Below are 17,084 nucleotides of genomic sequence, written 5' to 3' on the forward strand. Positions count from 1 at the left end.
ATGTCAGTCAATCCCTGCGCAACAATGACTTAAGATGAGAGAGGTGTAAAAGTGAGCCATGAGTCAACATCAAGGCTTTGCTTGACTATGGTCTGCTTATCAATAAACCATCAACATGCATTCCAACAACCTCTCTGTGTGGCCTTCCTTCTGGAAAACTGCCTCAGAACTATTTTGTTGATCAAAATACATTTGACCCATGATATGGTGTTTGGACATCTAATGCTGCTATGTGGTGAAGAGAATAATTGAACAGAGTAAAGACAATCAAAGCTGAGTACAATAAGCTTGATACAGCTTGCATTGCGCTTGTGCAGCAACATTATAAACGGTTTGGATTTTTTCCCCTGTGTTTTGAGTTTGTGATTAAAGAGCCTTTTTTAAGAAACCTCTGCTGGTCTGGCTGAATTCTGGGTCCTTTTCCTCATAACATTACAGACAAGAGCTAATGCTGCAACATGACTTTCCATTAGGAATACAGCAAATTCTGTGTCTAACAATTGTTCTACAAACCAATTAATGTGAGGCAAAGCCCATCCTTATGGTAACCAAGAACACAGTCTGGTCCTGGTCAAAATGGTGTCCGATGCTTCACTGTTATGCCAAAAAAATGTGTCAGAAGCAGCTGGGGCAGAGCATGTCGTTGGCTCCCACACCAGATGGAGTGCTAAAACTGATTTAATCCTGCTGTCAATCGCAGCACGTGAGATATTTTCCTGCACTGACAAATTAGGTGGCATTTCATGGGCGATATCAGCAAACAGTTATTTATATCTTATTTTTAAAAGCTGTTAACAGTTATTTATTTATTAAGAAGGCATACATCCTATTTTGCAATATTACTATATTAAAGTCAAGATTACTTGTTGGGACCTGCATTTGTAAAGATCGCCTTACACAAGACTGAGTCAAGACCAGATCGTACCAACACCAAGACTTTAAGGAAGGCAAGATCCAGGACTAAGTCCAAAATGAAACCAATGCAAAACTATTTACACTACCATTGCTGTAATCAGAACAACGTAGCTGTTGCTGCAAATGTTTGTGGGAGATCTGCCTGTGGCAACTCGTAGTGTGTATTAACACCATTAACAGCTCTAGACTAAGTGGTTGCACTAGTATACAAACTTTTTCAGTGCACTGTCACAACATTTAGGTGAGCATAGAGTTGCAGATAAGGAGACCCTCAACTACATGTTACTAAACAGCCCATACATCCATCGAAATGTTAAGTAACTTTGCATTAACTTAGTGTTCTATTTCTTGAGCTGTTGTACAAACTGAAAAAAGATTTATGACAGCACGTAAATTTTCAAAGTACAAACTTTTACACTAGTTTAACACAAAGGTTTAGTAAAAAGTAATGTTGCAACTGTTGTCTTTAGGTTTTGCACTGTGATGAGTTGCGGAGTTGAAACTGTAGCTAAGTGCGGACAGGAACTCGGGAGTATCACAGTGAAAATATGGATCGGATAAAATCCAAATACAAAAACTAACCAACAAGGAGAACAAGACTTGAACTACAGACAACGGAAACGGGCAGCGTTATGAAGTAACAGGTGTTGTGCAGTTATGACTGTTTGATTACAAATGTTTGTTAAAACTATTAATATAAAACAAATTTAATATAATAAGATTAAACATCGTAATAACCCCTCTCAAACAAACGTTCCTCCCTATCCAGGATGAGAACATCTTCATCCCTAAAAGTGTGGCCTGTGGTCTGCAGATGAGTGTAAACCATAGAATCTTGGCCTGATCGTGTTGCTCTTTTGTGCTGGGCCTTCCTTTTGGCCAGTGGCTGCTTTGTTTTCCGGATGTCTAACTGGTCACAGTCCTCCTGGCACTTCACAGCATACATAACATTTTGCTCTGCTTTTGGCACGGTGGCCGGATTTTTGGGGTCACCCAGTCTTTGCCTTAATGTGTTTTCAGGTTTGAAACACCACTGGGACCTCATGCTTAGAACATAAACTTCTCTGTTTCTCTGAAATTCATACATTATGACTACTGATCTGGGTTTGGGGTCCTTCTTTCAACCCGATGAATGGCTGGAGTCCGGTTTGGACTTTTTGTCTGCTTTAGGAAAGCCCGGTTGGGATAACCACGTTGCTCTAGTGGCTGTCTTATCTGTGATTTCTCCCTGGCATCTGTGTTTGTGGGTACGTTGTCTGCTCTGTGATAGAGTCCTGATGACTCCTAACTTGTGCTCCAGTGGGTGATGGGAGTCAAGCCGCAAGTACTGGTCTATGTGGGTGGGTTTGCAGTCACACGTCAGTTTCTAAATGTCTTCCATCCGAGACTGAGGGTGCATTCACACCAACCCTGTTTAGTCTGCTTTAATCGGGCTGTGGTTGGTTTCCTCAGCAAGTTCTGTTTATTGGGGAGGTGTGAATGCACAATCGAACTATGATGCTGACCAAAGAAGCAAACTTGGGTCTGCCTCCGAACCAAAGGTCTTGGCTCGGTTAAACTGAACTGATGTCTGTGTAAGGGTGACATCAGTTCAGTGAGCTGTATGTGCTCCCACTTGCACACTGCCACCTCAAACAAAGCTGTCTCACCTGCCTTGTGTGAAATATAACAATCTCCGTGGTCCTTTCGCCTTGTTCTCTGCTTGCGTTGAGCCCACTGATGAATTGTACTTGTCTGGCACACTTGCCAAAAGTCAGCATTGCAATCACACAGCTAAAAATCTGTAGCCATTCTATTTTGTTTGCATTTTCCCGGTAAAGGAAGTTGTGCTGTGTTACTGACCAACCTCTTCTGTGTTTCTTGGCACAGCACCAACATAGGCGAGGAGTTGAACAAGTTGGTCTACATTTTTGTGCAACGTGAAAGAAAACCGTTGCAGATGAAAATTTCCAATTTGGTCCCCAATTAAACCCAGTTTTCTTGACTATCAGGTGTGAAAGCAACCGGAGATATCACAGTCCAGGAAAGCCAGCCTGCCATTTTTTTTCAACCTCTCATGTAAAATGTATACATTTATCAACGGAGTTGATGTGATCAATGATGTTGGACTTCCTGAGATTTAGTTTTAACCAAGGTGTCATCAACATACCTGGACAAATGGCTTGGCAATGTCCCTGAAAAGGATGTTAAAGCTCTCTTTTCTACCTCTTCCATGTACAGGTTTGCAACAATAGGAGAAACTGGGGATCCCATAGCATGTTTCATGTTTCTGCATATTGCCCCCCATATGTGAAGTAGGTTGACTGCAGGCATAAGTTTAGGAGTTCGCACAGTTGCTCAGTAGAAAGAGTGGTTCTGGGCCGTTCACACTACTGTGAAAAAGACAGATATGGGTCGAATATGGGAAAAAGATCCGATTTGGGTCGCGTTTCCCTGCAGCGTGAATGTAGAATGTAAGATCACGGGATAAAAGGTGCACTTGGTCAGTCTTGGTCTCAAGATCAACCCTGAGAACACTGCTCGGCTTACTTGATCTTTTTCATAAGAGGTCTCAGCTGGAAGAACACTCCATTTTTGGTCAATAGAGGAAAAAATAATAATTTTTCACATTTTTTTTTTATCTCTTTACTGAAGATTATTTAACAGCTCCCTTCACAAGATTTATTTCGTGGGGCCTTTGATCCATGTCCCACATGTAATTTTTGTTTAATCTATTTCTGTTTACACAACTAAACCTTAAACGCTAAACCAAACATGATTCCTTTTTTTCCAATTATACAGAACATCAGTTGTTGAAATTATAGGTTTGAAGCCATTTCATCTCGAAAGAAGACATTTGTTAAAGAGTAAACATGAATATTGTCGGATGAGTTTAACTGCTGCTTCCAGACACATTTCAAGTGATGATTTGCAGACGATAGGCTTTGAATTGAAAAATGTCCTGAAAAGCTTAAAGGTCATTTTGGGCCTTAAACCTGTATTTTCTTTCTCTCTCTCTCTCTCTCTCTCTCTCTCTCTCTCTCTCTCTCTCTCTCTGTCTCTGTGATGGGGTGAGTGGTGGTGGCGGGGGGAAGGGGGGTTATAGATACACAGCCAAGCAACGCTTCAAAATGTGAAGAATTGTGTGTTTTAAATACATTCCGTTTGGTGTGTTTGGACGCTTTGAACATAACAGAAAAAAGTCTTTGCAAACTGTTGGAGCTCGGACAAAATATCAAATTAATAGATGCATTTGGATGTAAGTACTCCCAGTTTTCAAGTCTAAATATTTTCAGAATAGAAAGTGGAGAGTTTAAAAGCTTGTCATTAGCAGTTTTATAGCTCCACTGAAGTGGCTTTGTCAACATTTGAGTGGCCCCCAGTCAGGACACTGACTGCTGTGAGTGGCCCTCTTGCTATGCTAATAGAGTCATTGTGCAAATGTGTGGGTGAATCTGCTGTGTTTGAATGAGAGGCAAAGTGTGTTTGCAGCACACATACATATTCAAGCAGAAACACACAGATTTACTCAAACATGCACATATGTTACTTTTTACCACTGAAAGGTTCCGACCAAAAATTACAATATATTTTCTTGATTCTTTATATATATATATATATATATATATATATATATATATATATATATATATATAAACTTCTTTCTCAGGCACCCCTCATATTCCTGAGCAGGATGGGTGTATCTTCATCTCTCAGGCTCAGATCTTCTACCAGCAGAGCCCTGGGAGCTTGAATGTTCTTCTTAGGATCGTAGCTGTTCCTAAGATCCCGCTCTTCTGGACATAGATGTCTGGTGTTTCTCCAGGTATCTGTTAGAGCCACTTCTCCAGAGTGGGTGTTACTGTCCTGAGTGCTCTGATGACCACAGGCACGACTGTTGTCTTCACCTTCCAGACTCTTTCTAGTTCTTCCCTGACCCCTTGGTATTTCTCTAGATTCTTGTACTTTTTCCCTCTGATGTTTCCATCACTCAGGATGGCCACATCGATCACGACAGTTGTCCTCTGCTGCTTCTCAATGATCACAATGTCTGGTTGGTTGGCCATTACCATTTTGTCTGTTCGTATCTGGAAGTCCCAAAGGATCTTAGCTCTGTCATTCTCCACCACCTTGGGAGGTGACTCCCAGTTTGACCTGGGGGTCTCCAGTTGATATTCTGAACAGATGTTTCTGTACACTATACCAGCCACTTGGTTATGGCTTTCCATGTATTCCTTCCCTGCTAGTATTTTACACCCTGTTGTTAGATGCTGGATTGTTTCGGAGGCCTCTTCCCATAGCCTGCACCTGGGATCTTGCCTGATGTGGTACATCTGGGCCTCTATTGCTCTGGTGCTCAAGGCCTGTTCCTGTGCTGCCATGATCAGTGCTTCAGTGCCGTCCTTCAGTCCAGCCCTCTCTAGCCATTGGTAGGATTAGGTCATATCAGCCACTTCAGCTATCTGTCGGTGGTACATCTCATGCAGGGGGATGATTATTTCTCCCATGATGGTTCCTTCGGTTCCTTCTCTTCCAGCTTCCATTGTCTGAGACATTCAAATAAATCACATTGAAGTCTGCAGCTGTAATGTGATAGTTAAACTGGAATACATAATTCAGCAAGGCATCATATCTTCATCCTTTTGTCAGGCTTTCTTTTACACAGACATATTTTGATTACTTTTTCAGACTTCTCATTCCTTAGTTTGAAAAGAAAAGAAATGCCTGCACCCACTAAACAGTTCAATGTGGAAACATAATTTTTTCAGCTAACGTGACAATTGCTTATTGTTTATTGTGTGTGTGTCCTAAGCCGGAGTATGTCCTGAAAAAAATGTGACAATAAAACTTCTTGATTCTTAAGAATCCTATCATGATTACAAATATGTGTTATTCCTGCTGCAAACCTTTTCTGCTGAACACATCCAGAATGTCACAACTGTTTCAGGCTGCAGCATGTTTCTCCCAACACACTGAGGAAAACCTATTTGGAATCTGCTTGTTTGACCTCCCTGTCCAAGGCATCATGTGACATTTACTGTACACGCAGTCACCCAGAGGCTATTTTTAAGTGCGACTTGTTGAAACAAAGGGGACATTATGTAGGTTTAACAGATCCTGTGTAAAAATATCCAGAGAACTCGGTCGGTTAAAGTGTTAAGCTGTTAGAAATAATTACCCCCACCCCTTGGTGTTACAGAGAGCCCTGCCTGCTGGGTTTGCACACAATAGAGCAGCCAGAGCTCCGAGCTGTAGCTGTGTCTGGCCTTTGCCTCTGTCAGTCTAACTGTGCTGACATGGGGCAACATTTTCCAGCCTGCTTAACAGCCTTACATTTTACAATGGGAAAGTATTTTCTCAAACAAAAACACTGCCACTAGTCGTTATGGACACATTTCCTAAGTGACTGCAAGCATGCTTTTGTGACTTATTTGGTAAGACAACTTTAAAATGTACAACAAATGACAGCCTTTAACCACAATAATGACCTTTCAAATGTGACGTTAAAGAACTGATATTTAAAAAGATGAACTGAAATGTTTTGACTCTTGTGCTGTGTTTCATGACAGAGTTTCACATTCATGAATCAAAAAAAAATGCAAGTCCATTTTTCACCACACCACATGTTCATTCCACATACCACCGTGCCATTCTCCAACAGCGCAGTCTCGGACCTCTTCTCTGAAAAGGTGGTCAGCGTCAGACCGAGTCTGCAGCACCCCACACATCGCATGCAGCTGTTCCAAAATGGACAATGTGTAACATAATACCTAAAAATGACCTCATTCCGTCTCAGCCAATTAAAGTCAAAGCTGACGTTACTTCCTTTTGAAAGGGCTGGCCGGCAAGACAGACTGGGATGCCCCGTCAGGCTGAAAGTCCAGCAGGCTGCAGGATAGCTGTTAAATTGTGTGGTTTCAGAGGTTTTGATGCAGGGATGGTACATCAAAAGATGGAACCGATACTGTTGAAGACCAGCTGTTTCAGTGCAGCATACGTGTGAGGGAGCACATGAGGGACAGGGTCTGAGGGAAGGAAGGATGGATGTTTGTGTGCATGTGTGGGCTATATAAAGATCTCTTTCTACTAAACTGTCAAATTCCCCAGAAGTAAAGCAGAGTTCAGAGTACACATTATGGTTTCTAAGTTCTGAAACTTAGAGACAAACACTGCTTAAATCCGGTCAAAAAAAGAGATTTGAAACCCTTTTGAAGTGATGTATTTTTTTGCAAGATTATGGAGAGGCAAAGCTACTGAGGTAAGCTTTCCAATATTCTACCACCACCTGCTGGTCACCCAAGAGTATGGTTTGAAAGTCAAATGCCTCCAAATGTTCTCGCTTGTCTAGACATTACACTAATGGAACATAAAAAAAATGCTAAGATAAAAAACTTAAAATAAAACAAAATGTATAAGAAAATATTTAAACAGATTTTTACTGTATATTTTCACCCTTTAGCACAAACACAAGAGGAAATAAGAAACATTGTTAACGGTCCCAGTATCAGAGTCCAGATTTCTGTCAATTACTTGATCACTAAAGCAAAGAGTTTTACAATCCTTGCCTTTCTTTAAGTTTTTCTTGTGCACTGTACAGTCTTGATCAATAGGAAATACTGAGACAAAGGTTTAAAATTTTATAAACTTGCTTAAACCCTCTAAAGCTAAAGATGTCTTTAGAATGGACACAATCATGCTTCCCAGAAGCTTAGAAGTTTGCTAATGTTACTCCAGGATTCAAGTCTGGTCATTCAACTTATTTAAACAATTACCAAATGATATTCTTCCAAATATTTAAAAAAATGCAGAAAAAATGGATTTACTGAACAAATTATCCATCATTTAGGCCACAGCTCCTCTCTCCACCCTATTCGGTTTTGCTTTCGGGCCAAGTAAATCAGTAAATCCTCCAGTTTGTCTTTCTATAATTTCACATTTTAATTTCTCCTTTTCTGCATTGAAACGGGTTGAATCCTATTTAAACAATCATTCTCAGTGTATTTCAATTAACAATTACAAACCTATCTGAGTCACTCAATCTATCAACAGGTGTTCCTCAGGGATCAGTTATTGACCCCCTTTTATTTTGTCTTTATATTAATGATTTACCCTCTGTTTTGTCCCCAAAGTCTACTTTATCATGTATGCAGACGATCCGTTTTCTTTTTGATCACAGTCATTCCAAAGACATTGCTGCAGCAAAAAACTCCCAAAAGCAATGAATCATGTCACAACACGACTGTGAGAGTGCTGTCTGCAGCTGAATGTTTCCAAAACAGTCAGCATGTTTTTCAGTAACACCAACAGAGCCGCATATGATCCTGACATATGGGTTGCAGGTGAAAAACTGCTGACTGTTAACCAATATACATATCTGGGACTACTGATTGACTCCAACCTTATCTTAATTTTTTAATAAGCGACTAGTTCACTAGGTCACAGGATGCTACCATCACTGTGATATAAGTATGTTTTTTTCAAACTACACTGATCTTCACAAATTTATAGATATATGCTTGATTTATGAGGTAACTCATTTAATTCATCCTCAGCTCCTCTCTATGATTTAATCAGTCGGGGAAACACTAGTGAGAGTGTGACTAAAGGCTCCATAAGAAGAGACTGTGTTATCCCTCTGAGGAAGAGTACCTTAAGTTAGTCAGCCTGATCTGTAAAAGGGTGCCTGGGAATGCAACTCACTACCACATGAAATCAGACAGTTAGGGCTTTCAATCAACACTTGAAAAAAATAGATTGTTGATTCATACACCTGTGCACACTAAAGGTAATTGTATCTGTTGTGCTGTATAGTACATTTGTATTACATTGTTTACGTTTTCTTAGCTGTAATGTGTTGGTGCCTTCTTAGTTTGTCAGAATTTGTTTAGTTCAAAGTCATATCCTTGCTGTGTGTCGAGGTTCTACTTATATGTTTGTATTTTATTATCTTTTTTAATATTATGGCCAGGGGGACTATGAAAAATAACCTTTTGGCTAATTCTGTCAGTTTAACTCATGAACTGTCATGTTTTTTGCACCGTCCCCTTTCATATAAATTAATCAAATCGGTTTGTTTTAAGAAAAATTTAGAAATGAGTATTACTTTTTTTTTACACTGACCAAATATTGACTCCTTTTGTTTTTTTCCTTCTTTTATACGTAAAAGAATAAATCAAAGACCCCATTTAATGAGATCTCTATTGTTGTTTCCCCCTTGACAATAAATAACATGCCATATTTTAACCGCAAGGGGTCACTGTCTACTCATTCTATGGGACCAAGCATTTTCCTTGACGGTAAGGGTATTTCATTAATTCTCTGTATTTTAAGAGTGGTGCGAAATGTTCAATTGTATTTATTTTCTTTACTTTTTTTTATTTATTTGTCTCATGTGGGGTTATACATATATATACTTATAAGTACAGTACTCCAGTTCAACCCTTTATAGACTTTGCATTAAGTGAGAGTAAAGTAAATAATGAAAATATAGGCACCAGTGTAACCCAATGTTGTTTCTGTATATGTTCCCCTGGGAAAAAGTCTCAGATGCAAATTACACAGGAATGCCTACACAGTTACTTTAAAACAGGCTGTGCTTCGTGGTAAACATCAATCATTAGTCTTTTATGAGGACTCTCAGTGCATGTTTGTATTTTTCAGCAAAGTCATTAAAGATGCCTGGTTTATACTCACAACAAGCGGTGCCATGGGAAGCTGTTTTTTGATCAGTGTGCAGGTCGGTGAGTCTGAAGTACTCAAAAACTTCTTCTAAGAGCAGAGCTGCCGGTTTTTGGAACCAGAGCATTTTTGGTAAGAAATCAAAGCAAGTCTTGAAGAATCCCAGTATCTGGTTTCATTTATATACTGAGGCACTGAGCCCTTGAAAAGTGTTCTGTTCATAAACTGTTTATATTTTCCTAAAGTAAGGTGCACCTTTATTATTAAGTCATTAAAATCCAACTTTCCTTTCTTGTACAATTTTCCAAAATTCTACCTACTTTGACTTATATTACAGTTTGATAAGTCACGCAGTAGTGGACAACTTCAGAACTCAAGAGTGCATCTAGATTAGACAAAAACTGCTTTAGAGGATATATGCTGTTTGTTATGTGACTGTTAAGTAGAAATAAGGTCATTAAAGTCACATTACAGAAACTCAGTCCGCAGCATTAAGTGCATATAGATGCAGCGACAATGTGGTTAACAGCAGCACCCAGATAGTGTTGACCTACTGCCCTCTTTTATTAAACTGTCCAGAGTTGGAGAGACACTCTGTTCTGGTGAATTTATCCTTTTTTCCAGTGTTACTGTGTAATGTTATCAGAGAGTCCTTTGGCAATAAAACTATTGTTACTGTAGTTTGACATCAGATTCTCCAAGTTGAGCCTTTAATTTGACATCTAATTATGATCATAATATCACATTTCTTTGAAAGTAAGCTGATGAATTTGATGGTGCAATTTATGAGCTAGATGTCCAAAGTTGGTAGAAGCATATTCGAAAGGTATTGATTGAATACAAGTGTATACAACAGTTTAAAAAAAAAAAAAAAAAAATGTTATTTTTATTTCGCTCCACTACTATACAAGTTTTTGGTTTATCACAATAAAATACACTGACATTTGTGGTTATAATGTGACAAATTGTTCAGTAGTTCTAGGAGTAATTTTACAGGTCAGTTAATGTTTCACTGTTACAGTTTTTATAAAAGTAAGTTTCAGCAGCAATGACGTGATGACAATGTTACTTTATCTTATGCTTCACTATGCAGATGCTCTGTCTTCACTGGTGAAGTTTCTGTTACATCACCATGTGAACTAATCAAATATTTTCTGTTTAATTCAGCTAATGGATAACTATTTCAGCCAAAAGGTTGTCATTGTTTTGACTATTTGGGGGCATGTATAGAGCATAAAACATTCGCCTACAGCAGCTCAGTGTCCCTTATGATAGTATCGTCTTAGAAACTCTAACATACATACCAAGACAAGCAGCAGTTTAATAACAACTTTAAGCTTGAACAATATCAATTTAAAATTTGAAGGAGACATCATGTACACAGTCGTTTGATTCATTAGCTTTTTATTTCGCTTGATTAGCACTTACTGTAGCAAATGTAAACATTAACTGTACAGTAATATAGTATATTTTAAACATTTTATGTTACATAGATTGTGCATAAGCAATATGTAGACATTTCAAAATAGTCTAAGTGGCTCCAATTTCTTAATTACAGGTTTTAATGTACAGCAGAAGAGTAACTGTTTTAAATGAAACAAGATTGTATATTTCTCAAAAGAAAACTGAAGTCAACCATCTGTTTGTTGCTCAAAAGCAGATTTTATTTTTCTGTGTTTCTACTTCCCGTTTTAGTATAATGATACATATAGTAACTTTATGATTAGTAACCATGTGTAGCACCAGAATTATACATTTCATTCAGGAAATATGCACCCCTCATCCATACATCTATGCATCCATACACACATTCATACATTCTGTATATATATATATATATATATATATATATATATATATATATATATATATATATATATATATATATATATATATATATATACATACACACACACACACACACACACACACACATAATGTATATACATATTCTTCTAAATACATCTTTGGATACAGCAGGGCAAGCAAGCACAACGATTCTCTGTTCCATACCAATGCCCATTCAATACATTATATACTGTTTACAATTCAAGTATTGAATATTAAAAAAAAACACATAAGTTACAGTGTAATGGTTATTACAAAAACATACAGGATTACATTTCTACAAAACTAATGGCACATAGTGCATCAAGTATTCTTCGAACTTCTGATACAGATCTCATAGCACAATTGTCCGTCATTAAAAAAAGAAGGAGAAAAAAAAAAAACGACAGCCAAAGGTTTTCTAGCTGCTCAGTGACTTATCATTTTCAGCCGTTCTTTAAATCAAAGGAAGCTGCATCGTCTGAGGAGAAAATATAATCCGGATCTGTTTCCCAACTTTGGTTAAAAGCTCAACATCTGCGTGCCAGTGTGTTAGGTTACATGATGGTTGTCACGGTAACAGCTGTTGACGAGGAGTTAATTTCTTCTGCAGGAGGAGATTTGCCATGTAAAAGTTCAGTTTATATTCCTAAAAATCATGTGTCAAAACAGTACTCTGGTCTGCTTTAGGAGCAGATTGTACATCAGCTGAAGAGATTTCTAACTCAGTCAGTTAGAACAAACAAGGCTCTGCCAAAGCCACGTGTTACTCCAAACATCAGTATTTTCCTTCTTTAGATCAGAGGTAATTCTAGTAGTTAAAAAGCACCATACATTCAGGTTAGTGGTTATAAAATACACTATTAGAGTATTTTTTTGGCAAAGCAGAGAATGTGTCCTCTGCTGGTAGTAGTCATTGTATCAGATTAAAAACAACATATTCAAAAGTAAGTACAGAATAAATATGGATGAACATAAATAAATTACAACACGTTTCAGAGTATGGATGCTTGTTAGAGGTAGGGTTGTGAGAACCTACAGCAGACCAAACGGAGAGGGTGAGACCCCACACCTGATCCTGTGTCATGCACTGTAACAGACAAGAACTTGTATAGTAATGAGTAAAACTCTTTTACACTCAGCTCAAACTCTTAGAAATAGACTAATCAGTTTTTTTTTCCTCACAGACATTAATCAGAACAGTTAGTGTGTCAATGTGATTCTCAGTGACATTCAGTAGTAAGGCGTTGAGCGCCATTTTTTTGGCTAACCAGGTAAAGATGTGTTAAAATCATCTTTTATTATTAGACAATTTAGAATGAGGGATGTCTGACCTCTTTGTATAAACTCTAGACTCTTCAGAGTCCAGTGCTCTCCCTTTTGACATCTTCTCTGCAGCCCACACCACAGGTTTCCTGCAGGATTTAGGTCTGGTGACTGAGGTGGACATAGAAAAAGGCGAATTGTATGTCTGGATAATCATTGTATTGATCTGACCATTTTGGCTCATTATTTAAGAGGACTGGTATTTGATTGTTACTTGACCTGCTCTGCTTGCTTCCCTCAAAGACAGATTTTAGCGTATGTAGCAACTCAAACAATAGGCGTTGAGTTTTATGACATTCAAAACAAAGTATGAAGTTCTTGAACCAGGAAAAACATTTTTTTTTGTAATTTCTGTCCACACATAATTACCTGGAACTGGACTCAAATATATTAAGCCGTATTATCAACAAGGAATATCAAAACAAACTAATGCTAGCTTACTACATCAGCAAAGCTCTCCGGATGCAGGTGCAAGAACAGCCGAGATGAAGCTGTGTGTGTTTTAGGTGACAGTGTCAGGACAGTATAGTAGCTTTCTTAGTTTAGGTAACGCTGTGTTGGAGCAAAATATTACAGCTGTCCTGCAAAACACTGAAAAAAACATCTGTTGCTTCAAAGAAGTGGAATATTACAGACTGCAGCATCCAGAATGTCATTGGTGAGTGAGTTAAGTTTAACACTGATAAAATGACATGCATTTGTTTACAGCTACAGAGTTTCCAATCCTACATTTGGCACTTGTTTAAATAATTTGTTGTTCACAAACGACTCAGAGGATCTTGAAGGAAAAGAAAAAGCCTAATCAAGTTTTTTACACATCTTTACCAGTGGTGCCGATGAGGATCAAGATTACTGTATCTGACAACTGAAGATGAAACATGGACTGCGGTAGGAACACATACTGTAGGTAACAATGTTTTCCTATACATTGACCTCTTACGTGAGCCAGGTCAGGAATGCCATCATTACTTAGGTACCTTGAAAAGGCCTATTTACATAAGAGATTTACTGTCTTAGCTATATACATGGATAACCAATAATTTGTTAATATTTTTTGTGTAAAACACTGTGTCACTACCTGCAAACCGTTATCCGGAGAAACCCTTTGAATTCACAAACTAGAAAAAGCTGTTTTAAGATGAAACTATTTCACTTGAAAAGAGAAAGGATGACACTGTATTCCTTCTGTTTCTAGTTCTTGACTATTAGGTCCTGACTCCAAAACATTTCCAAACCACAAAACAGTGCCACAGCAAAATGGCTGGCAAGCGAATACAGCTGGCTCGTCTTCAGTTTTAATGAAACACTTTATGGTGACCGCGTGCTGCATAAGTGGGCTGTGTTCTGTGTCTTTTAGCTGCCATCTGGGAACCGGAGATGTCACAGTTGATGCTCGTCCTTTGTGCTCGAAGCCAACAACTGGATCCAACAAATTACGGTTATTGTGCATTCCTGGCCCACTGTCATGAAATTGAATTTAGAGATTTGTTTTCAGCTTGGCTCTCAGTGAACTTGGAGGAGAAGACCATTTTGAGCGTGGGGAATGCACTTCCCACAGAAACCACCGCAGCGGCCGTAAATTCTTGTTCCATCCTACGCATAGGAAAGAATGAGAGAGCAGAAAGTGGGCAAAAGGCCAGCATTTTATGCAAAAGTGACAGTTTATAACTAATAGTTGATTTTCCAGCTCACTGAAGCAGACAGAAACAACATGATGGTTAAAAAAAATAAAAAGTAACACTCTAAAATGTGACTCGGATAGCATAATTACGCCTCAGTAAAACATTAACAAAGGAAATGACTTGAAAGTTCTCACCTCAGATCTGTGGACTTTAATAGAAACATAGTTCCCTTGAGATGTCCATTTGGTGTTTGGAGCCACTTTAAGACCCGTTCCAATCAGGTTAATACTAAACTGGCCCTAAAAGCACAGGATATTTCAGAGAAGTCGTTCAATTTAAAGGTAATTATACAGGAAGGAATGTATGATAAACTTCTAAATGTTTATGTTCATCAAACAAAGGTTCCAAATGTACCATGAGTTAATACAGAAAGCTGTTTTCATTTTAGGGGAATTTATTTTGCCCAAACCAACCGGGCCCTAATTGCACACTAAACCTAAAAGCACCTTCACAACCAAAAATAAACAAGGCAACCTTTTGGTCCTTGGACATTTCAACTCTCTCTCGCAAACAATTCTCGCTGACAATGTGGAGACAACGCGACAAAATTTCGCCTAGCTCGCTTCACCATGTCATCAAATAGAAGTCTATCCGCTAAACGTAATTGTACTGTCTAAATCTGAAACATAAAAACATTTTTATGTTTAAATAAATGGGCGAGGAGGACCCCTTAATGCAATGCAAATTGGAAGGAAAGTTTATGTTATTGAACCCGAGCTAAATTTCGCTTTGCTCAAGTTGAGTGACTAGAGCAAAGTGAAATTTGCATTGCCAAATTTGCATCGCTCGAAATGCATCATTCCCATCATGACCTTTAATTTGCCCAAGATCGAGCCTTTACATAGAGGTAACATGTAAATCACTCACTCCATATACCTTGTTCATATTCGGTGTGAGCATACCTTAATACCTTGTTGTGGCACCCTTGGAAGCAACAACTGCCAGCAAGTGTCCACTATAACTAATACTAAGTCTTATACATCATTGGGAAGGAATTTTGGCCCACTCATCTTTGCCAAATAATTTTAATTCTGCCAAACTGTAAATTTGGCCTACTTCATATTGTTACATGGGTTATTTCCTTTGAATTTCTTGATTCTGCAGGCCTGAAAGTAATCAGGCCTAATTGCAGGTAGTGTAAAATGAAAGTTAATGCAACTACTGATTTAACAATAAGGATTAGTTTTCACAAAGGCCCAGGTTGGTATGGATTGCTGTTTTGCTTAGTAAAGAGAATAACTGTATGAAAACAGCTTTTTTGTATTTAATCAGGTTTAATGACATTGAAATCTGTATGATGATCTGACACAGTTAAAGCTATAGTTGGCCATCCTGTTCAAAAACACTTTTTGTTATACCGGGTGAAATGATTCTTCCATCCTCACTGTAGTCAATAAACTGTGTTCAGAAAAAGGAGGTTATAAAATAGATCACTGTGAAAGCTGCTGGTCTGTCATTTGAACCGAATGGCAGTGATTGGTCAGAGTTATGTTCCTGTTTTCGTTCCCCTCCTGTACCTGAAGTTCTGGGGGTACCGCCTTATGTATTGGTTGTCCCACATGCCAATCATTCTGACACGCTCATGTAACGGCAATGTACGTGCACTTCCCTTGTTAGTTCCCGCTTACTGGCTGCGCATGCGCACTTCTAGTGTTTATGTATCCAGTTAGCTTAGCAGCTAGCTTAGCAGTTAGCTGTTCATTGATGCTCTGCTGCTCTCACTGGATAGTTTGAACATTGCTGAGAGTCGCAAGAAGCAAACCGCGAACAAGTTTATGAGAAGAAGAGGAAGGCCTCAGTAGAAAGTGATAAGACCAGAGTAGATTTGGGAGATTTTTTTCATGCGATCCCCCTGAGGAGAGGAAGAGTAGGTACGATCAGTTATTCAAAAAGGGACTTGGGAAACTTCCGGAAATATCGCCCACTCTGCCTTTAAATGTGACAAAAAAGCAAAATCCAGAGGCAATCAGTAAGCGTGCAGGTAATTTTTAAACCTCACAGAAAAGAAAATTCATAATGTATAACTCGACCAACCTGTGGACACTTGGCTGCACTATAACAATCTCCTGCTGTAGCAAATGGTACAGGCCGGCCGTGAATAGTCTGGGAAAACTGGAGGTCTGTGACTGTGGAAGGGAAAAAAACACACAAATAACTGATGCTTCATCAAAAATGTTTGCTCCGAATAACAGATCTTTCTACGGAGCATTTTGTAACCTGAAGCTGGGAAGTTGTGTCTGACAACATCACTAATATTAAAAACATGTCAAATTCTTTGCACAATGATCTTTACACTTTACACGTCTTAGGTTTTTCCATTTACTTCAACATGGAAGGGTAAACATCTTCATCTAAAAAGTATACTCTGAGACAAAAATCATGGTTTCAGGATTCCGACATAATTTAGAAAACTCGATGTTTGCAGTCTCAAATGATCAAATATGTAATCGATTTTCAGATTATTTCCTCCATGTAAGTGAAAAGATATTTGCTGAGTTAGTGTGTTTTATTGCTCATAATGGTTTAGTTGAATCTTAATATCTAACTAGAAAAATTTGCATTTCCTGCGAAAATGCACTGTGAATGCAGATAGCTGAATGATTAAGCAAAAGATGCAGAAGATCTTTGAAGAAGAGAAAAAATAGCTGAAAAGCATTGAAGAAGTTGAAAAAGTTG

General features: G+C 38.5%; 1 long non-coding RNA gene across 1 annotated transcript; it reads right to left on the reverse strand.

Moving 5' to 3' along the window:
• Window positions 1-13,158: 13,158 nt before the first annotated feature.
• Window positions 13,159-16,935, reverse strand: LOC118562311. Its single transcript, XR_004930555.1, has 3 exons — window positions 16,443-16,935; window positions 14,543-14,647; window positions 13,159-14,319 (listed from the first exon to the last, which is right to left on the reverse strand). It is a non-coding gene; the product is annotated as an uncharacterized LOC118562311 (long non-coding RNA).
• Between the last annotated feature and the right edge of the window lie 149 nt (window positions 16,936-17,084).

The sequence above is a fragment of the Fundulus heteroclitus genome, unplaced genomic scaffold, assembly GCF_011125445.2.
Source record: "Fundulus heteroclitus isolate FHET01 unplaced genomic scaffold, MU-UCD_Fhet_4.1 scaffold_855, whole genome shotgun sequence".
Taxonomy (NCBI): Eukaryota; Metazoa; Chordata; class Actinopteri; order Cyprinodontiformes; family Fundulidae; genus Fundulus; species Fundulus heteroclitus.